Genomic DNA, 26,711 nt, shown 5'->3' on the forward strand with positions numbered 1-26,711 from the left:
GAAATATAGGTATGCCATGAACAGATGTACAGATTTTGATCTCTGCAAAAAGCCATTACGAAACCTGGAAAACGTCTGATTTATTTGAAAGTACATGAGCCTGATGAGATAGAAATAATTTGAATGCTATTCATAATTCTTTGTGTGCTTGTGCTTATGTTCATTAGATCAAGAAATGCTCGGGAAAAAATGACAGCTTGATTATCTTATCTCACCCTCCACAATATCTACAATACTAGCACTTGTTAAAGGAATGAATGGAAGGGTAAGATGACTGCATGGTGGAGATTTTAGTATTCTGTTCAGCTCTGTAAACTTGAGTGCTTGGTGGTGTTTTTTTTTTTTCCTTTCTTCTTGCTTTCATTTCATTCTACGCTTTCTCTTTCCTGGAGGAGAGTGTATTGGAAGGCAGCTAACTGAGATTTATTGAGCAATTGAGAGATACTAGTATTGAAAGCACATTCCCTACTAAACTGTTTGCTAATTTTGTCCCCCTGGATTCCCTCTGCAAGATCTACATCTCATTCTTGCCTAGTTCTGGTACACCACGCAGAGAATAAGGCACAGGACAAGTGCCCAGTAATCCAAGAATTTTGCGCAGTCCATTGGAAAAGCTGGAACGTCCTGGAGATGAAGATAGAAGACTACCAGGCATTTTATAGGGAAAAATTACTCTGGAGGCTTTGACACTTGTAGCTGTGGCAAGAGGGTTCCGGGTATACACAGTATGTATGTATAATAACAATGTATCTATTGTTCCTTATAACCCTGGAGTCTTCCAGGGCTGTGAAGAGAATATACAAGGTAGACCTTGATGGCACTAAAAACTTTGAATATTGGGTGTCTGTACTTAGCATTTGGTAGCACCAGCCTTCTTTTTAACAACAGTCCAGGGGGCAAGCCATTCATGAACTCATGATCATGAGTTTTCGCTTATGTTCACCATGCGTTAGGATGGCTAAGTTACCGAGGTGGAAAATAGATTGAGCTCTAAAGAGGAAGAGGGTATCTTGTTCCCTCATTAGGTACTGAGAGAACACACACTCTATTTCAATTTTATTTCCAGTCTCTTCCTGGTCTTCCACTAAGGGGTCCCTCGGGGTTTCATAGCTTTCTGGTTCTACCTGGACAGACAGGAGAGATGACATAGGCACACAAAGACACTCTGCCCTCTGAAAAGCAGTCTCGCAATCACCTAGCTGTCCGGTTTTGTGTATTCAGACTTAAGAACATGAGACGGGTTATCAGTCAGTATGGCGGCCATTATTTTAAGAACTGGCTGGTAATGGAACTGCTAATGGCAAATGCCTCAATTTGCTTTACTATGACAGTTTGCTGTATAGTGTCTTCCCATTTAAAATACTGAACCCTATGTGGACTTATTTTCCGTCACACGAAGTAAAGAGTTTCTGCTTTTTGATATAAGGAAAACTTCCGTGGCGTATTTGGGCAATGACTGGGAACTGGAATGAGACAAAAATCTTCAGTTCTGATATTTCTGTGATTTCTCTCCACTTCATTGTGCATGTTGTTTTTTTGGTTCCTCACTGAAGTACATGTTCCATATAGAGTTTTTGCCCCTGGTGGTATCCCTGGTTAAATCTCCAGGCGTTCCAGGAGTCTGGTTTTGTCAGATTCCTTCCTCCGTCTTGGAGCTTTTTATGATGGGTCCTCAAAGCAGGTTCCCTCCTCCAAAGCTCTCTGACCAAGAAGCAGAAGGGCTTGGAACCACGGACTTCAAAGGTTCAGAAGCTGTGAGTCCACAGAAAGCCCGGAGTTGAGAATGACATCTCCTCTGTCCAATCAAAGGTGCAGGTTTCTCTCCGGTCCCCGCCTCCCTTTCCCTGCGGCCCCAATAACTGCACTCTGAGGCCCCGGCTTCTGCTGTCAAGTAGCTAGGGTGGGCTCCGCCTAGGCGAGGAGTGGCGCCGGTGGGAGATGCGCTCCCAGCTGTTTGCGGCAGCAGGAGCGGGAAAGCTGTAGGGCCAGGCAGCGCAGCGGCGACAGGAGTGGGGAACAGGTAGGAGGCAGGCTCGCCCTTCTGCAGAGCGCAGGGAAGGCATGCTTCCCAGAGGCCACCCAGCCCCTGCCCCGCCCTGCTTACCCCGGCTCCCGGGGTCGCTGTGGCTGTCACCTCAACGTCCATGACACCAATCAGAAGATGGGATGGAGGGGGTGGTCGGGTGCTGGAGCCGGGGCAACGCACCGGGAAGGGTTGCTGAGAGGAGCCCGAGGGGCAATGCGTCTGGGCAACTTTGCTTGTAGTCATTGAGGCTGCCTGCTGGGTCGGGCCTGGGGTTTGCCCTGTCTAAGAGGTTGGGGCCTGGGGGTGGAGACGTGACAGCTGTCGGAACCGCAGGTCCTCTCTGCATCTCAACTGCTCAGCACGCCAGGCGCCGCCTGCTCCCCTCCCCCGCACCTGCAGGGTACTCTCCAGAACAGCTCTGGCTGCCGGTACTTGCAGTAAGGGAGGCAAGGGCTGGTGCGTCCCCAGGCTAAGGACTAGCTCCCCTTGGGCGTGAGGACTGGGAAGAATCCAGGCATTTTTCTGATTAATCCAGTCTGAGGAAAAAACCAGGAGGTGCTGCGGACTGGGCACGGCAGAGAGGTAGCTTCCCGCCTGCCTCACTGTTTCCCACCAGGAACTACCACTTCATCTAGTCAAATGACTGTGTCAGGATGGACCCTAAAGCATCCTTCCTGGGTGACCGTATTTGGGAACTAGGTGTTGGCCCAGTGCCGATTCCTACTGGAATCAGATTGCTGGTAGCAGGCGGGAGAAGAATTGCGGGGAAATCAGACACCATGCTGGGAAAATTCCTGAAAAAAAAAAAAAAAGGAATGGTGGGAAAGAAGCAAGTGAGAGGTGTAGCCATTTCTGGCTGTCCTGTTTTTCATGCCAAATCCAGCATGGGCATCTGTACGTGTGCCTGTGTATGCACATCTCCAAGGTGGAGCTATATATAGCTCCTGCGCAGCCTGCCCAGGTTCGTTGCTGCTGAGCGGGCTGCCTTGGCCTTCTCAGGCAATCGGCAAGCACTGGGTGGGAGGGGCGAAATAGAATCAGATTCTTCATCCATGGGGAGAGCCAGGGAAGAGAAACTCAGAGTAACAAGCCCCCACATGGAATAACGTTTTGCTAAAGCACAGAAATCAATGCATTCCAAAATTATTCTGAATGCATTCTTGGTTCTTATCCCGCGTTTTTCGGAGTCTGGTGCATATCGACCATTGCAGCATGAAGTGTACCATACATCACACTAATGCATGTCTTTTCTGCACTATTTCATTGACTCATTGGTGCACAATGTTGTGCACATGCTTGCTTCTTGATTATTTAGAACTAAATATATTTGTGTGGTAACTTATAGCTAGCTGCACTGAGGGGTCTGAAAAGGACCCACCCACTTTTCAGGATGCAGGACTGTGGTTCTGGTAGGGCCGTTGGAGGTAGTTTTGATACATTTTCTTGAACAGATTTTTATTGCGGCTTACATAAATTTGTGCTGATATGATATTTCAGATTTATTTGAACTCTTTTTAGATGTTTATATATTTATTTTTATCATTGTCCAGGGTTGTTTCCTGATAATAGCCTTTCCATTGTCATGAATCAGAAGGACCAAATAGTGTGCATTCACGAATTTCAGCTCTGGTCTTAGCGAAGCCTGCTGTGCACACATGCACAGCAACTTCTCTCCAGACAGCGCTCTCCGCGGTATTCCATCGTCATTGGTCCTTGTAATAAATTAAATAGTGTTGATATCCGCAACGATGTGCAACTCATTTGTTCATTTATTGCTTTATTTTTTCAGAATTAATTTTTGGTTTCCTAGGTATCATTCCAATATTCCAGAGGGAGCTGGTGGTGTTGAGTTTTGTCACCCTGACTGCCTGCCTATCTGCTTTGTGGAGTGTTTTAGTCTCTTAGAATGTGAGCCTCATGGCATTTCAGGGAGGAGTGATAGGGTCGACTCCTAGGTTTGTCCTGAAGCTCCTCTTAAAAATCTGTACTTGGCTAGGTACTGGTGAAACACAGCTTTCATATCAGTATGTGGGAGGGAGAGGCAGGCAGATCTCTATAAGTTCAAGGCCATCCTGGTCTTCAGAGTGAATTCTAGGACAGCCAAGGAAGGCTACACAGAAAAACCCTGCCTTAAAAACAAAGAAACAAAAAACCAAAAAAATGTGCGTACTTCCACTGTGGGAGTGAGTACTTAATAGGTTGTGGGTAAATAGAGGTACTATGACTATTAATCTATAACTTGAGTCTCTTTGGAAACACATGTGGAGACCTCATCACACTTAGTTTTATGCTGGCTAACCTTATGTATCTATCTGTTTTATTATCTATAGCACGATTATTAAAAACCCAGAGACCGTTTTAGGGTTCAACCTGAAGACCAGCAAAGCAAAGCAGCCAGCTACTGACTCTTACCTCTACCTCAGCCAGAAAATGGCAATTCTGCCTCCAGGAATCCTCAGAATGAGGCTGACTGAGAGCTGTCTTCTCCAATCGTATAATGCTCCCTAGTGCTGGGATTAAAGGCATGTACCATTACTGCCTGGTTTCTATGGCAAACTAGTATGGTTACTGGGATTAAAGGTGCGTGTCACCACTGCCTGTCCTGTAAGGCTGACTAGGGCTGCTGTTTTACTTTCTGATCTTCAGGCGAGCTTTAATTATTAAAATACAAATGAAATATCACTACAATTATCTAGTAGTGCTTTTCTGAAAGACATTTGTGCTGGTTTTTTCAAGTTGACACAAACTACAGTCACCTAGAAAAAGGGAACTCCAATTAGAAATTGCTACACTGAGACTATACTTTCAAAATGCCTGTTGAGATTTTATTATTATTTTGGTTTTTCGAGACAGGGTTTCTCTCTGGCTTTGGAGCCTGTCCTGGAACTAGCTCTGTAGACCAGGCTGGTCTCGAACTCATGCATGAGGGACCAATCTACTGTGGGGGGCTCAGGCTATACAATAACGGTAGCTGAACTAGTCAGAGATTGATGCAGGAGTACCTAACCTACTGTGAGCAGCACCACTCCTATTGAAAGGGCTCAAGAGATAAAAGAAAGGTAGCTGAACTAGCCAAAGAGCGGCAGTAAGCAATGTTCCTCTGTGGTCTTTGCTTTGGTCTGTGTATTATCACAGCAACAACAATTTAAAAACAAAAACCAAAACAACTGCGACATTATGACCTATGTGGTCTTATGGTTATCACACTGAAAGTTCTAAGCATACTCAAAGGTGTCCCCTGAAAACCTATCATCGTGGCAAATTATTCACATAGGTGCTGCAATAATTTGAGGCTCATCTGTTTGTCAATAGACAGCAGAGTTGAGGGCTACTTTTGGGAATGCTGACTCCATGATCCTGTCCGTGGTGACTAATGGCTGATGTGAGGGTGTTTCTGCATTCTTGCCCCAGAATCATTCAGTTTTCTAACACAGGTAATGACTAGATTCTGTCATGTATTCTTTCTTGTGCTCCATGCATCCATCTAGAGAGTTAGGTGACAGATTTCTACAAGTAAGAACATTCCACATGCTTGCCTTAACCACACTCCCCACTCCCCCACCCCCAAATCTGTAAATATGAAGCCATCATTGGTCCCTTGAACATTCTTGGTGTTCAGGTTTTTATTCTTCAAGTCTATTGCATCTGTAATCCCCATCATAATAATCACAGTAAATCGGATGCATTCTCCATGGTACATGTATTACCCCTATACACACCTATCAACATGTTCCATTCTCTGCTGCAAATAACCCATTTGCTTGGCATGTACCCAGCTAATCTCTTGATGTTTCCAGTCAAATGCTATCATTTCTACCTGCAAATTGCCTATGGTCTGCCTCATCTCCCAGAACCTAACCCGTCTACGTCACCGGTAAACTCCCTGTTTTACAGGAGCAGTGTTTGCTTTTGCTACTAGCATGTTGGCTATTGTTCCTCCATCCGACAGTCATTTTCCATGGTTTTCCCCTCTTCTGCCAGATTTCAGTAGTAGACACCACAATCATCTGTTGTCAGGTTTTCTTACTTCTCTAAGCCTCCTTTCTTGGTCTCCCTCCTATTTTTGCTTTCTTTTCCAAGCTCTCAAATGACATATTTCCTTCTGTAGTTGCGTTTCTATTATGCTCCTGGCAGTCAATGAATACTGTGTTGATTAAGAACATGGGCTGCATAGGGCAGGGTGGGTGGGAGTCTTCATTATGCAGATATATGAACGCTAGCAGGGGGCTCTACAATAACACTGTGGAGGCTTTCCTGAGTTTGACTGAGACAGTGAACGTGAAGGATTCAAGACAGAACCTGGGCCACAGAAATCCTTCATAAGTAATAGCTGGTAAAGAGCATTATTTGTAATGATAGCGTAAGGAGTGAACACCCCTGTTTGCCTATCCCTACTGATAGGCACCAGCCATAAACTGGCCTTTAGGAACACAGGCTACAACTCTCCAGACAATTTTGCTTGTGGCTAATACTTTTCCAGTCTTCCTTTCATCTAGAAGTATCCACTATCTATTCAGTAGTTTATCTGTTCTTATTCTAATTTCTAGTGTGTATCCTCTACTCTGCATTGCTGTTATAAACCTGGATTGGTAGAGTGGCAAATAGGTCCACCAGCACAGAAGCTTAATCCAAGATGCTACAGATAACTCAAGTGTATTGTGTGTTAGATTTTTACTATTGGTTTTTCTTTATTTTGAATTTTTTTTTTTACTGGTAGCAAGACATATTTGGGTCCAGCTTCTAAGGAGGACTGAGTTTGCTGTTGGCCATGTAGCAGACGGATAACACATTGTTCACTATGGTTGAATGTGAGGCCTATTATGTAAAATTATATTGAAAAGTGCGTAAATACTTACTTTGTTAAACTTAAATTCAGATAAAATTGAAAATAAATTTGAGTATTTAAAAGAAATTACATAATCACTCAGGAGAAATTAGAAATAAAGAATTTTTTCCTTTTTTTTTCTTTGAGACAGGATGTCTGATTGGAACTCACTGTGCTTACTGTGTAGAGCAGGCTGGACTTAAACTCATAGTGATCTACCTGCCTCTGCCTCTGCAGCACTAGGATTAAAGGCACGTGCCACCATGCCTAGGTCATTATTTTTCTCATTACTGTCAGTGGATATAGATATTTTCAATTTGTACCTTTGAATATTGGATATAATGTAAGTAACTTGATTTTTGTGCTCTACTTTTTCTTCACATCAGACACTAAGCATTTGTTGATTTCATTGACCATTGTTATTAAGAAAGTATAGTTGGCTTCCAAGTAATCTTTTATATAGTGTCATTAATATTTCTAATTTTTCTTAGTTAAGGAACTGAATGCAAATGCACATGTTCCACATTTATGGTCGCTTCTTTATCATAACTGATTAAAAGTTACTAGTGAAGACAATATTTGTAGCCTCTTAATGGGTACTGACAGTTTCTCAAAACTTATGCACAGATTTACATTCTGCCAATGGCTATACCAATTGGGCAATGCATTCTGTTCTTTAACACTGGGTATTATAGCTTTTTAAGGTGACCATTTTGATGGTACAAGTTATATATTGAGTTCTTTTAGTTTTGCTTTGTCTTTCTGTGCTTTGTAGTGAGTTCATGGAATGTCATACTTGATCTGTGCTTCTCCATTTGTGAAGCTGGGTTGACTCAGGGTACTCCCATGTTCCTCATGTAACAGAACATTTGCAAAAGTGTTCTTCTCCTGATGCTGCCTTTGGTTTTATTGGAGGGAGGGGACCACAAGAAGTGGGGTTTGAAATGAGTCTCACTTTGTGTGCAGGCTGACTTTGGACACACCACATAGTTCCGACTGGCCTTGAGCTTGTGGAGATCCTGTTATGTTAGTCTCTTGTGTTGGGATTAGATAGGAATTGCTGTGCTCTGCTGTGACTTTCTAGAAATGTACTTTACCATACAGCACTTTTGCTGTAATTTTACTTTTGTTTACTAAGTCATTCACACTGCTGCTTCATCTAGTCTCGAAGCTCGGAGAACTTTCTGCCACCAAACAGAACTGAATATAAAAGCTCACATATGAGTACCATACTGCTAATTTCTTTTGTCCTCTAAAGCAAAACCGAATGTGTGTATCTTATGTCTATCCTCATGTGACATGGCTTCTGGGTACACATATAATTTAATATCAGTCTCTTAAGATAACCTTTATTCTTCATGCGGCTCTTAAAGTAAGTAGTTGGCTCCTTAATGCTTTCTGAGCCTCCATCGTCCATTCCAAAAATACCTCAGGGCACAGTGTACAACAGTAGGTATTAGCATCCAGGTTACTCAGCCAGAGCAGGGCGCATTGTTTGCACAATTATCTGAATGACTCAAACACTAAATTTGTTGCTGCTAGGATTATCCAGATGGTCCTTAGCTCGCTGGATAATTGCTCAGCCCTGCGCGTGTTGATGTAGACCTGAGCGTGTCATGCCTTCCTTGTACCGTCTTGTGACTTCTTTCTAAGTACCTCTGATTGGTCACTTTAGGTTCCTTATGTGAGCTGGTCCTTAACCTGTTCTCTTACAGCTATCAAGACCTCTACAGTGTGTGGCAGGAGACCCCAATCAGGTAACTGCTCTGTAACTAGCATAAGTTATTTACACTTTCAAACACTTTGTTTAATGTGTTTTGAAAAAGATGTTCAGTGTTCAGAGACCACTCTCTGGTCTTCTTTTTGTAGTCCCCTTTACATCAAGTTCATTTCCCATCTCACAGCCCCAACTGTCTTTCCAAAGCAAATTTCATAGCGAGATCCCTAGACTGAAGGTCTTTTGCTAGGGTCTCCCCTTTTCTTTCCTAAGGCCCTCTTTATTTCACCTGAAGTATTTTGACATTAGTCCTTATTGAGTTTCAAAAATTCATTTCTCCATCTTCAGATCTCTTCTCTCTCTAGCTGCTGACCGTGCTCAGGTGACTCACACGTCCCATTTCCCTCCCTTCACGCTTTCTCTTTTCTCCCCTCCTCTGATAGGCTCTGGTCTCCAATATAAGTCACTTGTTTTCTTGGTTGTTTTTAGATTGCCTAACTCCCCAAGTCTGAAGCGATGCTCTATCATTTCTGGAGTTGTTCCTTAGAGAACAAACCTCGAGTGTTTAGCCCACATTCAGAGTTTCTCAATCAGTCTCTAACAACCAGAAGTTACCTCTGTATTGTAGTCAATTGTTTTCTCAGAAGCTACTGTGTGTGCCTTGCAGAACAGAGACCATTACTAGGTCTTCCTGTGTCCCAATAGGTCCTCAAATATGTTTTATATTTTGTAAGTATTTCTGCAGACATAAAAGAAAACCAAGCCTGAATCTGTTTTTATGATTTCATCAAATGAAGTATGCACCTTTGCCTTGAAAAAGCAACAAATAAAAACTACAAGTCATAGTGGATTTTTATAGTATTTCAAATTTGATATCCTGATTTTGTGGTTTATACAAGATAGATAAAAGATTTTTAATGAAGATTTTTGTAATTTCCTTTTTTTAATGATAATCCCTGCCTAGGATATGATGATTCTATAATGCAAAATCACTAAGTTAACTTCTTTTAAGCAATCCTGTATTTCATAAGGTAAGATACATTTGTAAATGTATGGATGTTGTAGAAATATTGGCAAAAATAATTACAATATTCTCTGCTTAATTATCAGTATTCATTGTAATCTCTGATATTTTATAATGTGTATAGCATTTAGAATACTCTCTTATGTGTATGGCATTATCAGATCCTCACAAGGGTTTTGACAGCTACCTCAAAAGGCTTCAACATATAAAGAACTACTGGTAGCTAATGTTGAAAATGGGAGAAATTATCTTGCCCAGGAAGAGCCACCTATATTAGCTAATACCAAACAGTCAGCCCTGAAAATGTATATATGAATAACCTTACACAGACTGAGAAAGTTATAGTTACATCTATACATGCTTCACATACTCATATGTGAATGTAACAGCATTCAATGAAAAAGAGGCCATGCATTTGGAAAAAAGTAAAGAAGGGAGATGGGAGGGTTCTGAGGGAGGAAACGGAAGGAGAAATGATGTAATTATACTATAATCTAAAATTAAAAGAAAAAGTGTAATTATCTGATTTATGGGTAAAGTCAGAGAAATAAGTTAATTGCCTGAATTCAAATGTTAGTGAGTTAAGCATGAAAGGACTAATAGTACTCAGACCCAGTGTGTGCACTAGTCTTACCACAGAAAGGCTCTCAATGTCTTGTCAGAATAACGGCATTGGTCCAAATTTTAATGACCCATTGAAAGTTCTGGGCAGTGTACTACCCCTTCCTTTCATCAGTAAAATCCACCAATAAATAATTATACTTTCTACAGGTCTTTGAGAAGAATTCTTCTTTTACTCATAGAATTTGTTTTAGAGTATATTTCTTTCCTGTTTGTGGTGAAAAGTGCAATATCCTTGTTCTCATCTTTTTAACTTGAGTTATTGAAATAAATTTGAGGGATATTTCTAAATGGAGATGCTCAAGTTTACTTTTTAGCTTTTCTTACCATAAAATTCTATACAGTCTTGAAGATTGATAGGAATCAAGTCAAAAGTCAAATTTTGGAGGAAGGTTGGAACTAAGGCAAATAATAAAAAAAAATTCATTTAAAAGTGATGGTACTTAGAACACTAATCTACCCTGTCTGGACATTCACCATGTTGAGATATAAGAATTATTTTCTGACCAGTTTGCAAATGTATCATGTCTATAATTCCCATTCATTTATTAACAATAATCACTTACTGAACACCACAGTGAAAATAATTCTTTTAAATCTGTTGCATATGACCTCTCGGCACTTTACCCACAGTGTAGATGGCTCGAAGCATGAATCACCCTATTGTGTAAGTCAGGAAATTACAGCAAATACCTCAAGGGTCCTTACCTTCCACCCTGTTTCGGACAGGATCTCTTTATTGTTTGATGCTAATCATCCTGAACAACATTTTAGGTTTTAATCCTTGCATTGTTATGTGATCAGTTTTTACACGAATAGCAGGCTTTAGTATCCTGTGGCTCATGGTATATATAACGTAGGCTAGGCTCACAAATATATTGTGTTAACCCAAGGGATTAAATCTTCCTAATTTTCAAATGTTTTATTCATAGATGGCTCATAAACAAAAAGGTCTTCTGCTGTAGTGATTTACAGGGTGCTCTTTTCCAAATGCGAATTAGATCTTTACAATGTAGCATTTAAATATTTATTATTACAGTTTTGATGCAAACATCAGAGTTTTATGGCTTTCTGACCTAATTTTCCATCCCACCACCACAAACATTAGCAGCAATTCTATGCTAAGGTTTGTAATCTGACCACATTTCATTGTCATGGTTACTGAGAATGCAGATCTCTATCTGCAGCTGTCAGGATGCCTGCAAAGATGCTAAGAACAGTGTAATATTTCAGTCTGAGCGTCAACTTGTTTAGTGTATCAGAAAATGACAGTGTCTAATATTTTATACATCAGAGGCAATGCATTTTGGTTGAAAATATTTGAAATGAGTAGTAGATTGATTCCATTTTAGCCTTCACGTGTTGTTTTAGGATCATTATAACTCTGGCTACTAGAAAATTAACCCAATTTCTTGTAGTTAATTTAGATATTTGGGCTATGTGTAGGTTGAATGGTCACGAGCATGGCAGCTATTTCTACTAAAGTACTCATTAATGTATTCTGCAAAACCATGTTTAATTCTCTTTTATTGAAAATGGATTTTTTTCCATACAATATATCATGGCTAGTTTCCCCTCCCTCTACTCTTCCTAGTTCATGCCCACCTCTCTTTGCATCTGGATCCACTCCCTTTATGTTTCATGTTAGAGAGCAAAAAGGCATCTAAGGGATAATAGTAAAATAAAATAAAACAAAAATAAAACAGTATAGGACAAAACAAATAAAATAGAAGGAAAAGAACCCAAGAAACTGCACAAGAAACAGATATAAATGCAGAGACCTGCTCCTTTGAATATTCAGGGCTCTCTTAAACCATAAAACTGGAAGCCATGATATTACATTATATATACATATATGTATAATATAGTATAATTATATATATATATAAATAAACAATATATATGAAATAAAAATAAAGTTTAAAAAAGCCTGCCACAATATTAAGAAACAAAGAACCTCCAAATATGCTTTTAAGTTTTTTTTTCTTTTTCTGTTGGCTATCTACTATTGGAAATGTAATCTACCCTTAAGATTAGTACTACTGGGCATGTAGCCTGCCCTTAAGATTAGTTTGTTTCCCCAGTGAGACTTAATTGAAGAAAATGAAATTTTCTTTTGCAGGTGGTTATGAATTGGAGATAGCTTCTGGGTTAGAGATGGGGGCTTGTGTGTTGTTGTTTAGTCACATCGGCGGGAAAGAAAGTCAGACCATACAAGAAACTCAACAAATTCACATGGGAGGTTTATTGGGAGAGGGCTTAGGGGAGGCCTCTGTCATGAGAGTGGCTGGAGAGAGAGGGTCTTCCCATTATGGGGGAATGTAGGGCCCAGGGGGTGGCCGTGGCTTGTGATATATCCTGTCAGGACCCTTAGTGCTGAGCAGTCTAAGCACCTATGGGCTAACAGGTGCATGCACACAGGGAGTGCTCTTAAGGGCTGCTGTTGAGGAGGGCAGGTCAATGTACTGCCTGAATGCTAACAAGGTGCCCACTTCTTTCAGCTCTAGGACCCCATCTGGTGCAAACTCCTGCTGGTCCTGCACAGGCTGCCAGTGAGTGTGTATGTTAATCAACTGTATGTCATGTGTTTTGGTCTTGCTCGTTTTAGAAGTTTGGTGTCCTCCATCCCCTCTGGCTCTTGAATCGTTCTGCGTCATCTTTCACAGAGTTCTCTAGGGTCCCAAGAGTGATTTATGGAAGCATTCTCTTCAGGGATAAGTGTTGCAAAGTCCTCCTCTCTCAATATTCGCTGGCTGTGGATCTCTGTATTTCTTCCCGTCTGCTGCAGGATGAAGCTTCTCTGAGGATGGCTGATCGAGGCACTGATCTGTGAACAGAAGACTGTCAACAAGAGTCATCTTATTGCTGTATCTTTTTTGTAGATCAGTAATATTTGCTTTGCTCATAGGTCCTAGGACTATCCAGTGTCTGGTTCCTGGTTGCCCAAGTAGCGTTGAGTAAGGGTTCCATTTCATATAGCAGACCGTAATTCAAATCAGATATTGGCTGGTTACTAACACAAGCTTTGGCCACTTGGAAATCTAGCAGGCACTACACTATTGTAGACAAAAGGGTTTGTAGCTGTGTTGGTGTTTAAGTTTCTACTTTGGTAGCACACAGAGTACCACAAATGCTAGAATGTAGGGATGAGGTTTCTATGTCATCCGCAGCTCGACTTCTCCATGTACAATGAGCTGTGTAGGTGTTGGTTTCAGCAATGTGGTCTTGTTGACAGCTTGTGGAAAGTAACCTATAGCCTTTGCAAAAGCCTGGATTGTTTGGGGGTTCCCATGGGATCCATTTGGCCAACAACTTATATGTACTCCATTCCCTGTACTGACGCTTCATTTGGTGAAGAGAGTTGATCAGCCAAGACACTGTTTTCCCAGTATGTTTGGTAACTGTATTCGCCATATGACCCTTCATGATTAGAATGGGTTATTGAAGTCACTTACTATTATATCAGTGCATGAGGGTCAATATGTGACTTCAATGGCAGTGGTGTTTCTTTTGTGAACTTGGATACCCTTGTGTTTGGTGCATAGATGTTAAGAATTGCTCTGTCTTCTTGGTAGATAATTCATTTGTTGAGTATGTAGTGTCGTTCTCCATTTCTTCTTAGTTTTTGTTTGAAGTCTATTTGTCATATATTAAAAATGCTATTCTGGCTTGCTTCTTAATTCCTTTTGCTTGGGATATATTTTTATATCCTTTTCCCCTGAGGTACTGTTTATTCTTGATGTTAAGGTGTGTTTCTTGGATACAGTAGAAGAATGGGTCCTGATTTTCCATTCATTCTGTCAGTCTGTGTCTTTTTATTGGGGAATTGAGACCATTGATGCTGAGAGCCATCAATGAGCATTGTTTGTGGCTTTCTGGTAGTTTGTTCTTGTAATGTGGTTTTTGATTTCTCCTCTTTCTGTTTGCTGGCCTAGCATTACTCTTTGTTTTCTTTCTTGGGTGTGGTTAACCTCTTCAAGTAGAACTTTTCTTTCTAGTGCCTTCTGTAGATAGGTACTTTTTAAATTCAGCTCTATCATGGAATTTCTTTCTTTCTCCATACATGGCGGTTGAAGGTTTTGTTGGGGATAGTAGTCTGGGCTGACTTCTGTTACGTCTTAGATTTCAGAGAACATCTTTTCAGGTCCTTCTGGTTTTAAGAGTTTCCATTGAGAAGTCAGATGTTATTCTAATTCAGCTGCCTTTGTATGTTACTTGGTATTTTTACCTTGAACTTTCTACATTTTTTTTTGTTCTGTAAACTTTGTGTTTGCATTATTAATGTTGAGGGAAATTTTTTTCTGGTCTATTCTATTTGGTATTTTGTATGTTTTTTGTATCTTGACAGGCATCTCTTTCTTTAAGTTATAGAAGTTTGTTTTCTTTTTTCCTGTGATTTGTTGAAAGTAGTTTCTGTGCCTTTGACCTGGTTTTTGTCTCCTTCTTCTATTCTTATTAATCATCGATTTAGTCTTTTCAGAGTGTCCTAGATTTCTAGATGTGTCATGTCTGGATGTTTTTAGAGTCATCATTTTCTTTGATTAATATATCAATTTCTTCTATTGTATCTTTAATTCCAGAGATCCTCTCTTCCATTTCTTATATTCTGTTGATGAGGATCTTGTTTGAATTCCTAAATTTTTCATTTCCAGATTCCTCTCAGTTTGGATTTCTTTATTGATTCTATTTCTACTTTCCATGTCTTGAAATATTTTACTTATTTTCTCTCACTGTTTGTGTTTTTATACATTTCTTTAACGGATTTTTTATTTCCTCTTTAAGAACCTCTATCATATTCATAAAAGATATTTTAAAGGTCTTTGACTTTTGCTTCAGCAATGTTGCAATTATAGGGGCCAACTCTGGTAGGGTTGCTGGGCTTCAGTGAGGATATATTGTCCTGACTGTTATTGATTGTGTTTTTAGAGTGGTGTCTAGGCATCTGGGTTTGGTAAGATTGTAATTCTATGTACTAATATCTGGTCTTGTCTTTGGTGGGTGTTTTGTTCCTTGGTTTCTGTTGCTGGCTAGTTCTCATGTGGATTATAGCGATTGAACTCAGCCTTCATGCTATGTACCAACTGAGCTGTCTCTTTATTTTTAAGACAGTGGAATGGTTTGAAAGATTCTTGATATTTATAAGAACGAACTCAGGAAACATTTACTTTGTTTGGTAACAGATTTTTTTTTTGTTCAAACTTTCCTTGAGTAAAGTTCCAATTTGTAGTGATGCTTCCTGTTTTAATGTTACAGGATTTTGTTATACAAATACTGCAATTACTATTTTTTTTTGATTTTCCGAGACAGGGTTTCTCCATAGCTTTTTGGTTCCTGTCCTGGAACTAGCTCTTCTAGACCAGGCTGGCCTCGAACTCACAGAGATCCAAATATCTGTTTATTCTAGAGTTAAAGATATGGCTTGTTTCAGCTTTGTATTATTACTAATAGTTCTAATATAAAGGTTTATTATTTTATGTGTCTTTTCTAATATATAGACTCACCCTAGCTTCAATTGTCAACTTACCGTACATAGAAAGAGGAAACTCAAGTTGAGGAATTACCTCAATTGGATTGTTCTGTGGCTGTAGCTGTGGGTCATTTTCTTAGATTCTAATTGATGAAAGAGGATCCAGCCTACTATAAGTGGTGCCAACCTTGGTCAGTTGGTCTTAGCCGCTATAAGGAAGGTAGCTAAGCAAGGCAGAAGAAGAATGGCAGTAAACAGTTTTCCTGCCTTGGCTTCTCTTCATGATGGACTGTAGGCCAAATCTACCCTTTTGTTCCCATGCTGCTTTTGCATGGCTTTAAGACAGTAACAGAAATCTACTTAGGTCAGGGCTGTAAGAGTGTGTTATATCAGAAACAGGCACCTTTGTGTCTTTCCACAATGACAGAATTTATATTGAATAACAATACATTTATAGAAAATATCTACTTTTATGGCTGCATTTTGCCAAGTAATCCCCATGTCTCTTGATAGCTAGCCACTGGCACACACAGATTCTTGTAATCTTAATTATAATATCAACTCTTAGATTACATATCATAGTCCTTGTATATATTTATTTGTATATATGTTGGTTTTAGAATGCCTCCTAAAGGGCTAAAGAAGCCATAATGAAGTTCAAAGAGGCCTTACCAGAGACAAGTAAGACAGTTAAAAGCATACCCGGGGGACCTCCCTGTGTATGGACAAGCTACTGGCTATGTCTGGGGACTCAGCCACAGGGCTGTCGGGTCAAAGTGGGCCTGAGGTTGAGTCAAGTTGCAGGAATGAGAAGCAAGAATGTGGATACCATGAAAGCACGGTAATGACTCAGCTAGAACTGCACCATACTGAGGGATGAACCACAGGACTGACAGCAATTCTCACGCACTACTTTAACAATGGGAAGTTGACTGAGCTGAAGCTCTTGGGGCAGTCAGAAGTTTTCTGCCTCCTGATCCCTTGAATCACACACTAGGTTGTTAGAAGGCTGGGACTGCCAATGCCAGTGTTAGATGTCCGTATGTTTATGTAGTCCAGGGAACAGCGTTATACACCTCTTCAGTCTGGCATGTTCCATAGGTTCTCAGGTCTGTTTTTTTCTTCTAGTATGATTTTTTATGTCTCATGTTTTATATGGCCAGTCTTAATTACTGTTCTATTACTGTGAAGAGACATTAGGACTAAGACAACTTCTAGAAAAATGCATTTAATTTGGGGTTTTCTTGCTTACAGTTTCAGAGGGTTAGTCTCTGATCATCATGGCAGGAAGCATGGCTTCAGGTAGACAGGCATCATGCTAGGTCATTACCCAAAACCTTTCATCTGATCCATAGATCCATAGGCAACAGGAAAAGAGAGAGACAGAGGTAGAAAGAGAAACAGAGACAGAGAGAGGGGGGAGAGGGAGAGGGACAGAGAGAGAGAGAGGCCTGGCATGGAGTTTGGAAATCTCAAAGTCCACACCCAGAGACAGACTTCCTCCAACAAGGCCTCTTTATCCTTTCTAAGTAGTTCCATTAACTGAGGACTAAGCATTCAAATATGTGAGCTTAGATGGGTCATTGTCAAGCCACCATATGGGAACAGTCCACTTTGATAGATGCATGAAGTGGTACTGTTTTACTTTTAGGAAAATGTTATCTATCACTATGTGCCTAGTGGTTGCTATTAACTCAAATGCTTTTGTAACCCTGAAATATGCTCAGAAAACCTCTGTTTGCCTCAATTATGGTATATCCTTGCAATAAAAATCTATTTTCTAATATTTTACTAAAAGCATGCATGAAGCAGCCACAAAGACATGTAGTGACTGTGATCAACGTCACACTTGTTTCTCTATTATTCTCCCTTTCCTTATTTATTTATTTATTTATTTATTTAAGATTTCTGTCTCTTCCCCGCCACCGCCTCCCATTTCCCTCCCCTCCCCCAATCAAGTCCTCCTCCCTCGTCAGCCCAAAGAGCAATCAGCGTTCCCTGCCCTGTGGGGAGTCCAAGGACCACCCACCTCCATCCAGGTCTAGTTAGGTGAGCATCCAAACTGCCTAGGCTCCCACAAAGCCAGAACATGCAATAGGATCAAAAACCCATTGCCATTGTTCTTGAGTTCTCAGTAGTCCTCATTGGGACCGCTAGGGGTGCACCCACACACTGAGACAATGGGGATGTTCTATCTGGAACTCACCAAGGCCAGCTGGCCTGGGTATGAAAAAGCCTGGGATAAAACTGGTCTCCCTTTCCTTTTAGAGTCACCAATTCTCACAGAAATGCCTTGCAGAGGAATCAGATGGATACGCCTAGCACAGGCCAATTTTGCAGCATTCAAGACCAATCTTATTCTTCAGAAATGGGGCTAGGCAGTTATTTGTTTCACCAGAGAATTAAAATTCCCCAGGAGGATTTTTACCTCACCCAGGGAATATTTCCCGTTGAAATTGCTTGCAATGCTCTTTCACTTGACACGCTGTTTGCAAGTGGATTTATGATTTCCAGTGCCGGCTGCCATGGATCTTGTCTTCCCCATGCGTCTGTTTCATTTATATAAATGGCATGGATCTTAGGACAAGTGCACTGATTGATGGGTGTTAATGGAGGATGATTCCTTCGGTATAAAATCAGATCTCTTTTCAATGTGTTTTAATAGTGGATTTTAGCGAGAGTTCTTGGTAAAGCATGTTTTAAAAGTGTCTGATAACCTAACAGAGTAGAAAGTTTTTGTGTCTGTTGAAATTGAAATTCTGGTTGGTGTCTTCTCTGGGTTCTGGCATGCTAGCATCTTCTTGTGTCCCCAGTGTACCACATACAGACCTCTGTTACATCCCCTATGCCTCTTCATTATTCAAACTTATGGTCAAACTTCTCCTTCTTCTTCATTACCAGGTTGTAAGTACGGAGACCATACCTTATATTTTTTGGCTACAACTTCTAAGTTCATTTATTGTATTTAAAAACACTAAACATATCGATGCACTATAATTAAATATTTTAAGATGTCCTATTGGAGTACTTTTTTAAGAAAATAAATGGTAAATTATTTTTAAAATATTCACCTGTAAAAGTATTTCATGTTTGAAAAACGCAAGCAGGCTATATCCATCTTCCAGCATGTCTTCCTGCACACTGGTAGACATAATTATAATAATGGTGGATGGGCTGTAAAGCAGCGTTGTTTTTCATTCATAAAATCCACTTGTGACTGTAAAGAACTGAGAGTCCTGACTCTCAGCATTGCAGAGTTCTAGAATGAAGAATGAGGTTACTGGGTGCTTCTCATTTATTTGGGCATATTTTAACAAAATAATATTTCTATTTCTATGGGATAACTGGAAGTGCATAACACACGTGAGTTGGTCAGTACATGCTCTCACTGGGAAACCAAAGGCATTTGAGTAATGAACATGGTGTATGCATAATTCATTCAGTACCCCTTTTTTGAAGTCCTTCATGTTTAACAGGTACAATATCATAGTATTTATAGAGAATATTAAAGAGTTATACATAGTAAATTCTGAATACAATTTACATAATAAATAAAATAACAGTAAAATGTCCAACCAGAAGCTCTGTGCTTTCTTTCTGTGTGAACTATTAGGAAGTTAAGTCTTGTGTCTTCTCAGTATCTGGCACTTTGGTCAAGTCTTATTATTCAAAAGAAGAACTAATTTTGTTTTCCCTGGTATTTTCAAATTGTCTTCTGGTCCATGATGAAGGTCAGTGGTCTCCTTAGACTCTGGTTTTGGTACCTGCTGGGAAGGTCTCCTTTTCATTGACCATTGATGTAATGTGAAATAGGATGGCCATGGTCTTGCTTTACTGCTGGACCTGAGGTACGTGAGAGAATTTCAGCCTTGACTACAAATGGATGTAAGTACACAGTCTGGGGTCCACACATCAGAATAAAAATTACCAAGTTTTTGATTATTCATGTAATGTCTTTTTCACTTTTAAGGAAAAAATGATGATTGGCTAAGTATCATTTGTTATTTTTTATTTTATTATTTTGTGTTTATGAGTGTTTTTTCTGTGTGTATACCATGTATGGACAAACCACATGTATGTTTGGTACCAGCTGAGGTCAGATGAGGTTGCTAGATCCCTTAGTATTGGAGTTACAGACAGTGGTGAACTACCATGTTGGTGCTGGGAATTGAACCTGGGTCTTCTACAAGAGCATCAAGCACTCTTAACCACTCAGCTAACTCTCTAGCCATAGAAGCAATTTTAAACATGAGTAAGCCCAGAGGATTCATGAAACTGGGAGTTTCTAGAATTAGGTGATTGGAGAAAAGCAACTATAAAATTTCACACAATCTTTTATGTAGTTCTGAATCACAAAACTTCGTCACTCTAATCTAGGCATGATCAAAATGCTGATTATTAATAAAGTCATGCTACACATCTTTATTAGAAAAAAAGGATATAGCCACATAAGTAATTGTTCATCCTTTACCAACCGGATGTTCTCATCTCTTACCTTTGTTCTAATCAGCATTATCTGCTACTTAAGGAGTGGGGTTTCAAATCAGCTTCCTTATGAATTTTTGTCTATTACACATGCTGTGTAACACCTCAGCTTAGAAGATACTGAGGTTGTCAAGAGTTCTAATGTGAGTTTCTTTATAGACATGCTTTTAAACATTCTGTAAAGCAAGCAAACACATGATTTTCTTTCAAAGATCTGAAGTAAGTAAACATGTAATATCCTGCAGTTTTTCCCGAGCTTGGAGTTTATGCTATCCAGTTCTTGAGGAATTCTGATTGCCTCAGGACCTGCTGAAGGAGAATAGGATTGCAGTACTCGTCTATGTGTGGTTCACTTAAAAAATGGATTGTGAGTGTTCTGTTTTTAATACAAGAAATAAATATTGATTCTTTGAAACCAGAACCTCTCAAGCCTGCATGGTCCTTTGCCAGCTGAGTAAAGAAATTCTCTCAGCATGAAAATGATTTTGTAAGCATTTTATGGAGGGATGAAAAACAGATGCAGAGAGGGATGAGATAAGAATACATAATACCATGGATTGTGAACCGGAATTTCCTTTGCTGCAGCTATCCTCTTAAGTCTGTGATTCTTACACATGAATGTGTATTAAGTGTCAGGAGAATCAATTGTTGAAACAGGTTCTAAGGACCTATGATTTGGTAAGTCTGGAGTGACATTGATAACTTGCATTTGTAAAAGCTAACACTGCCTGTTGAGAACCCTTTAGGGATGACTGCCCTAAATACATTTTGTTCCAAGGATTCCTGGTTGGCTGGTAACTCTTAATGATAACTCCACCAAGGATATCAACTAATGGGGTGGGGGGAGAACAAAACAAAACATCTTATTTAGATATCGAGTGAAGTTACATTAGCAAGACTGAATTCCTTGGCTTAATATTACTGATACATTTTCCTGCTGTTATAAATCAGCACAAGGAAGATTCTAGGGCCTGATTTGATTACTCTTGTGTTGGAGAAATATTGAATTTTTTTTGGTTGCTGTTAAGAAGCAAATCTATGATTGTCTCACATTTTATTACAGTCAGTCTGTGGAGGGGAGCTAGTGGGATGGCCCTGATGGGTTCTCCTTAGCTACTTTGAAATGCAGTCAGCAGTCAGACACGAGAGAGGTGAATGGAATTTGCCATGACTAATAACTGGTAAATACACTTTGGGGATTGTGATAAAACTCACAAGTATTTCTTGTTTTGAAGGTTAATTAGGATTGGAAGGATAATTAATAATTAAGGCTGGGGGTTTTATAGCCTTAGCTGGATATTCAAACCACCCTGAAGACACTATCTGTGACCCCTGTGCACTGTTCAGATAGTCATATTTCAATTGCGGAGGGGCTTAGCACGGAGGATCATAGATAAGGAGAGAAGTAGAGACAGAGGTGCTAAGGTTCCTAGACATCTGCTTGCCATGTGAGATTCAGGAAAGGACATTTTATAAGTATGGGCTCTAAATTCATACACTCACACAATAGAGTTTGTTGCTCTCTTACACAAGAGAGTTTAAGAAAGGAGATTTGAAGAAAGGGTAAAGTTTCTTTTCCATGGCAAGATGTTGTTCAGCGAATGAGGAACGGGCCATTAGAGCACAGTCTGGAGTGATTCTGTTAGTCCTTCTCCTTCATTTGTACCAGTGCTAGACACTCCTCCCTCTGTCTCTGTTCTCTCTCTCTCTCTCTCTCTCTCTCTCTCTCTCGTGCATGTGTATATGTATGTGTACACATGTGTGAAATAAATTAAAATTTAACCTATTGCATTTAAAAACCACTTAGTTAAAAATCTTAGCATCCTCATTTTTAGGATAAAATGTAGACCCTATTTGCAAAGAAATCCCGTTTAATTTACTAACTAAAAAACTGATTTAATAATAATACAGACACAAATGGGATAAATTTCATAAAATTTCACAGGGTACAATGACTTTTTGGAAAACGCTGGTTCTTCTGAAAAAACATGAAAGGAATTTCCTCTGTATGCCAGAGACCCCATGTGTGCAGATGTGAGGCTATACAGCTGTGCTTATAGCTGTAACGGTTCTACTTAACACAGTAGAAGAAAGGCTAACTGTACTTTTATAGTTCACTGTGAAACTATCTTCCTCACACAACTGTAATGGTCCTCAACAGAACAGTCTTGAAGGAGAAGTTCTGAAGGGCATGTGAGGATGATTTATTCTTGCCGATGATGAAGTCCTGTTGACAAAAAGAAATTCTCCCTGCTTACTTGTGAATTTGCACAGCAAGCAAAGGTTAAGAGAGAAACATTCTAAAATGCTTCCTCTAAATAAGTCAGTGTTGGGTGAGAACGATGGAAAAATAACCTAAAATTGTAAACAGCTGTATTATCAGACTCTGGTAAGTCAGAAAGCCTTATGTATATAATACCCCATATTATACCATGGAATTCTGGTAGTTACAAATCTGTTATAATCTTATTTTTACATTGATAATTACAAGGAAAGATTCATTTAAACATTTTGAAGTCTCTGTTGGAATAAAAATAATTACTTCAAAATCAATAGACAGAAAGTAAACAACAACAAAATGTCTACAGTGAACCACATATCAATCTAGTATAAAAATATAAATGAAAGCAAACATTTAGGAATATTTAAAGGAATAAAAATTGCTACATAAATATAAATATGAATGCCTGCAGTACCTCTCCAAGGGCAACATTGTCACAATGGTAAAAAAGAAAAGAAAAGAAAAAGGAGCAAAGAAAGGGAAATTTGATATATTCTGTCTCCAAGAGAAAGTTTAGAAGTCACTTACCAGGATGTAAAACCTGCAAACAGTATGAGAAAAACTGTCATGAAGTAAAGCAGAGAAGGCAACATTGAAATCCTTACCAGAATTCCAGGGAAGAACACAAAATAAATACAGAGCATTCAGATTACAAACAGTAAGAAAATTTACCTCAGAGATAAAAACCACTCGGACTCAAATTAAATTTAAAATACGGATCTAAATGTCAGGAGAATCAAACAGCGAATAGATATCAACATATTGACTCTAAGGGATGGATCTAATAAGATAAACTCATGTATCAAATTTAATAACTCATTTAAAGACAACTATCTTGTCTTCATACAGCTATATCTCTAAACAAAACCCATCCCATAGGAAGACACAGAACCTTTAAACGCTTCAAGAAGCACTTACAACACATACTATACTCCCCATCCATCCACAATAAAGGGGGGGTTTTAGTGACATGAAAATACCCATTGACTTATCTAGGGTTCACTAGAGACAACTGATTGATGAAGGGAATGAATCCACTCTGAAAAACTGTGAGAAAGTGAGGGAACTAGAGTAGAGCGAGACATTTCTGAAGGCTAGCCTGGGTGGCTACCACTAAGCACCCTGCTCAAGAAGTGAACCCATAGAGATAGACCGCCTCAAACAAGGGAGTTCAGGTATTTGCCCTATCATACCCCTAACCCATTGTCTATACATGCTGTGTTCTTCTGAGCCAAGAACAATGTGCCATTGGTAGCTGTTAGAGCTTGTCCTTAGTGACACATGAGCCAAGAACAATGTATCATTGGCACAGTTATTAGCTCTCGGCCTTAGTGACACACACACACTGCACATTGTAGGACATCTGGGTGGGTCTTAACAGCATTTAATTCCTTGCTACCCATTAAGATTAATGTTAGCTGCAAGGCTGAAAAAGTCTGATGACAATGATTAGAACATGAAAAGGTGTGTGCAGAGACAGGTCAATTGTCCCTATGTGTCCTTGGATGTCCTTAAGCCTCTCTGATTCTCCAGCTGTTCTGTTGTTTGTGTGGTTTCATATTTCCTAGACATGAGCAGAGGACCAGGAGGCAAGCTGACTATGGTGTACAGAAACTCTGTATCTATGGAGCCTTCCTGGAAGGACAACCCAATAACTTTCAGTCATGTATCAGTGGTCTGACCCGGTTTGGGGGAATTGGTTGAGATTTCTGTATGTGCCTTGTACAGGAGTAGAAGATAGGCAAGAATAGGGACTTTTAATGGCTCTACGTGTGCAGTGGTTGCTAAGCCAACCAACTTTACAAACAACATAAATGAATCTTACGTCTTCAAAGAACAAATTCAATTCTGCTGTTATGCTGTATCTGTCAAATACTAGAGGGAAATATGCATAACTAGGTAATAAGCTCAAGATATACTGAGCAGGAACAATATACGTTAAGTGTTTGTTCCCTTATTAATCCAAGAATACATAGAAGACTCTAAGGTTAAAATGGCAAAACATAAAATATTTAGAAGGCAGTCTTGTGTTATCAAGTAACTTTGCCCACTGAGCATCTCATTGGCCCTGGCAATTTAGTTTTGAGATAAGGTAAGTCAAATTGAAAAGAAAACAATAATCTGAGGCAGGTCTTCTAAACACAACTAAAAAATAAATATTAAAAATTGAAAAGGTCTGGTAGCAGTGGCTCATGCTTTTTGTCTCAGCACTCTATTTTGGGGTGTTGGGATTTGAGACAGAATCTTACTGTATTGCCCTAACTGGCCTGGAATTCCCTTTGTAAGCCAGGTTGGCCTTGAATTTATGGCTATCCACCTATCTCTGCCTTCTGAGCATTGGTATTAAACACACACACTCTCACACACATGCACGCATACCTGGAAGTCCAAATGCTGAGGCAAGAAATTCCCTGCGAGTTCAAAGCCAGCATGGTCTCCATAGAGAGTTCCAAGCTAGGTAGAGCTACATGGTAAGATTTTCTTTAATTTTTTTTTTTTTTTACAAAATTCAAGATGTTGTTATTTCTTTCTGCTGTGTAGTACTCCGTTGTGTAAATGTACCAAATTTTCCTTATCCATTCTTTGGTCAAGGGGCATTTAGGTTGTTTCCAGGTTCTGGTTATGACAAACAAAGCTGCTATGAACATAGTTGAGCACATGTCCTTGTGGCACGATTGAGCATCCTTTGGATATATACCCAACAGTGGTATCACTGGATTTTGAAAGTTGTTTCCTAATTTTCTGAGAAATCACATTGACATCCAAAGGGGTTGTACCAGCTTACATTCCCACCAGCAATGCAGAAGTGTTTCCTTTACCCCACAACCTCTTCAGCATAAGTTGTTATCAGTGTTTCTGATCTTGGTCATTCTTACAGGTGTAAGATGGAATTTCAGTGATGTTTTGATTTGCATATCTCTGATGACTAATGGATGGAGCTAGAAAACATTATTTTGAGTGAGATAACCCAGACACAGAAAGGCAGTTATCACATGTACTCACTCATAGGTGGTTTTTAAACATAAAGCAAAGAAAACCAGCCTACAAGCCACAATCCCAGAGAATTTAGACAACAATGAGGACACTAAGAGAGACTTACATAGATCTAATCTACATGGGAAGTAGCGAGTAGAAAAAGACAAGATCTCCTGAGTAAATTGGGAGCCTGAGGACCTTGGGGGAGGGTTCAAGGAAGGAGGGTAGAGGCAGGGAGGGGAGCAGAGAAAAATGCAGAGCTCAATAAAAATCAATAAAAAAGGGAAAAAATAAATTTTTTTAAAGAAAAATTTTTTTTAGATACATTGAAAGTAGTAATAGGGTATGAATAAAAGATATGTAATACTTACATTACTGTTGCGGGATATTACTTTAACTAGGCAGGTTAGTTAACTAGTAAGATGAATGACCAATAGCTAGGGAGAAGGTGGATAGGTGGGATTGGTGGTCAGAAAGAATAGGTAAGAAGAGAAGAGGAAAGAACTAGATGAGAGGGGGGAGAGAATGAGAGAGGAAGAGAGTGAGACACTCAGGGTCAGCCAAGAGCACCAGCCAGAAGACCCAGAGTAGGACATAGAGAAAGAAAGGTAAAAAGGCCCAAGGCAAAGCATAGATGAAGAGAAACTAAAATAAGGCGGAACACTCATAACTATTAAGTCTCTATGTCTTGAGTTGGGAGCTGATTGGTGGCCCCAAAACAAAAAGCCCATTATGCCTGGCTGAATATATAACACTATTTATTATCACAGCTTACTGAAAATAATTTAAAAGTTGAACTGGAAAGCGCAACCCCATAGGAGAAAAACAGTCTCAAAAGCCAACAAAATGAGGTCTTTGAAGCCTTGTCTGATTGTATCTGATTTTGTCCTATTTTCTGTTTTCTCTTGGAGTCTTGCTCTTTTCTGAAGAGGAATGGCTCTAGGGGAGAGGGGAGGTGATGTGGGAGCTAGGAGTCGTGGAGGTAGGGTAAGCTGTAGTTAAGATGTGTTGTATGAGAGAAGAATCAATTTCAGTTAAAAAAAAAAGTTTAACTGGAGAGGTGGGTATATAAATTAGGTTGAGCTGAGTGAACTTGCAGCTACTGGCTACTTCTAACCTTAAACCAGCCCCCTCATGTGTCTCATCTAATAAACACAAACATTTTCGTAGGCCTCAATATTTTAGTGTGACTTTTGATGAGTGATAAAATCATTATTTAAATTGTCTCATTAAGTTCCAGTACAGGAACAAAATAAATGTTTAGCAAATATGCCTTGCATGCAATCTGT

The 26,711-nt window shown here is 39.7% G+C and overlaps 1 protein-coding gene across 2 annotated transcripts in view; it reads left to right on the forward strand.

Moving 5' to 3' along the window:
• The first annotated feature begins 1,832 nt into the window (after window positions 1-1,832).
• Cntn1 (contactin 1) overlaps window positions 1,833-26,711 on the forward strand; it is a 275,291-nt gene continuing 250,412 nt past the window's right edge. The window contains exon 1 of one of the 2 annotated variants that reach the window (XM_075960412.1): window positions 1,833-2,020. The gene's annotated coding sequence lies outside the window, so the exon portion shown is untranslated. The remainder of the gene's footprint in view (window positions 2,021-26,711) is intronic. The other variant, XM_075960410.1, reaches the window with a different exon arrangement.

Source organism: Microtus pennsylvanicus, chromosome 2 (assembly GCF_037038515.1).
Source record: "Microtus pennsylvanicus isolate mMicPen1 chromosome 2, mMicPen1.hap1, whole genome shotgun sequence".
Classification (NCBI taxonomy): domain Eukaryota; kingdom Metazoa; phylum Chordata; class Mammalia; order Rodentia; family Cricetidae; genus Microtus; species Microtus pennsylvanicus.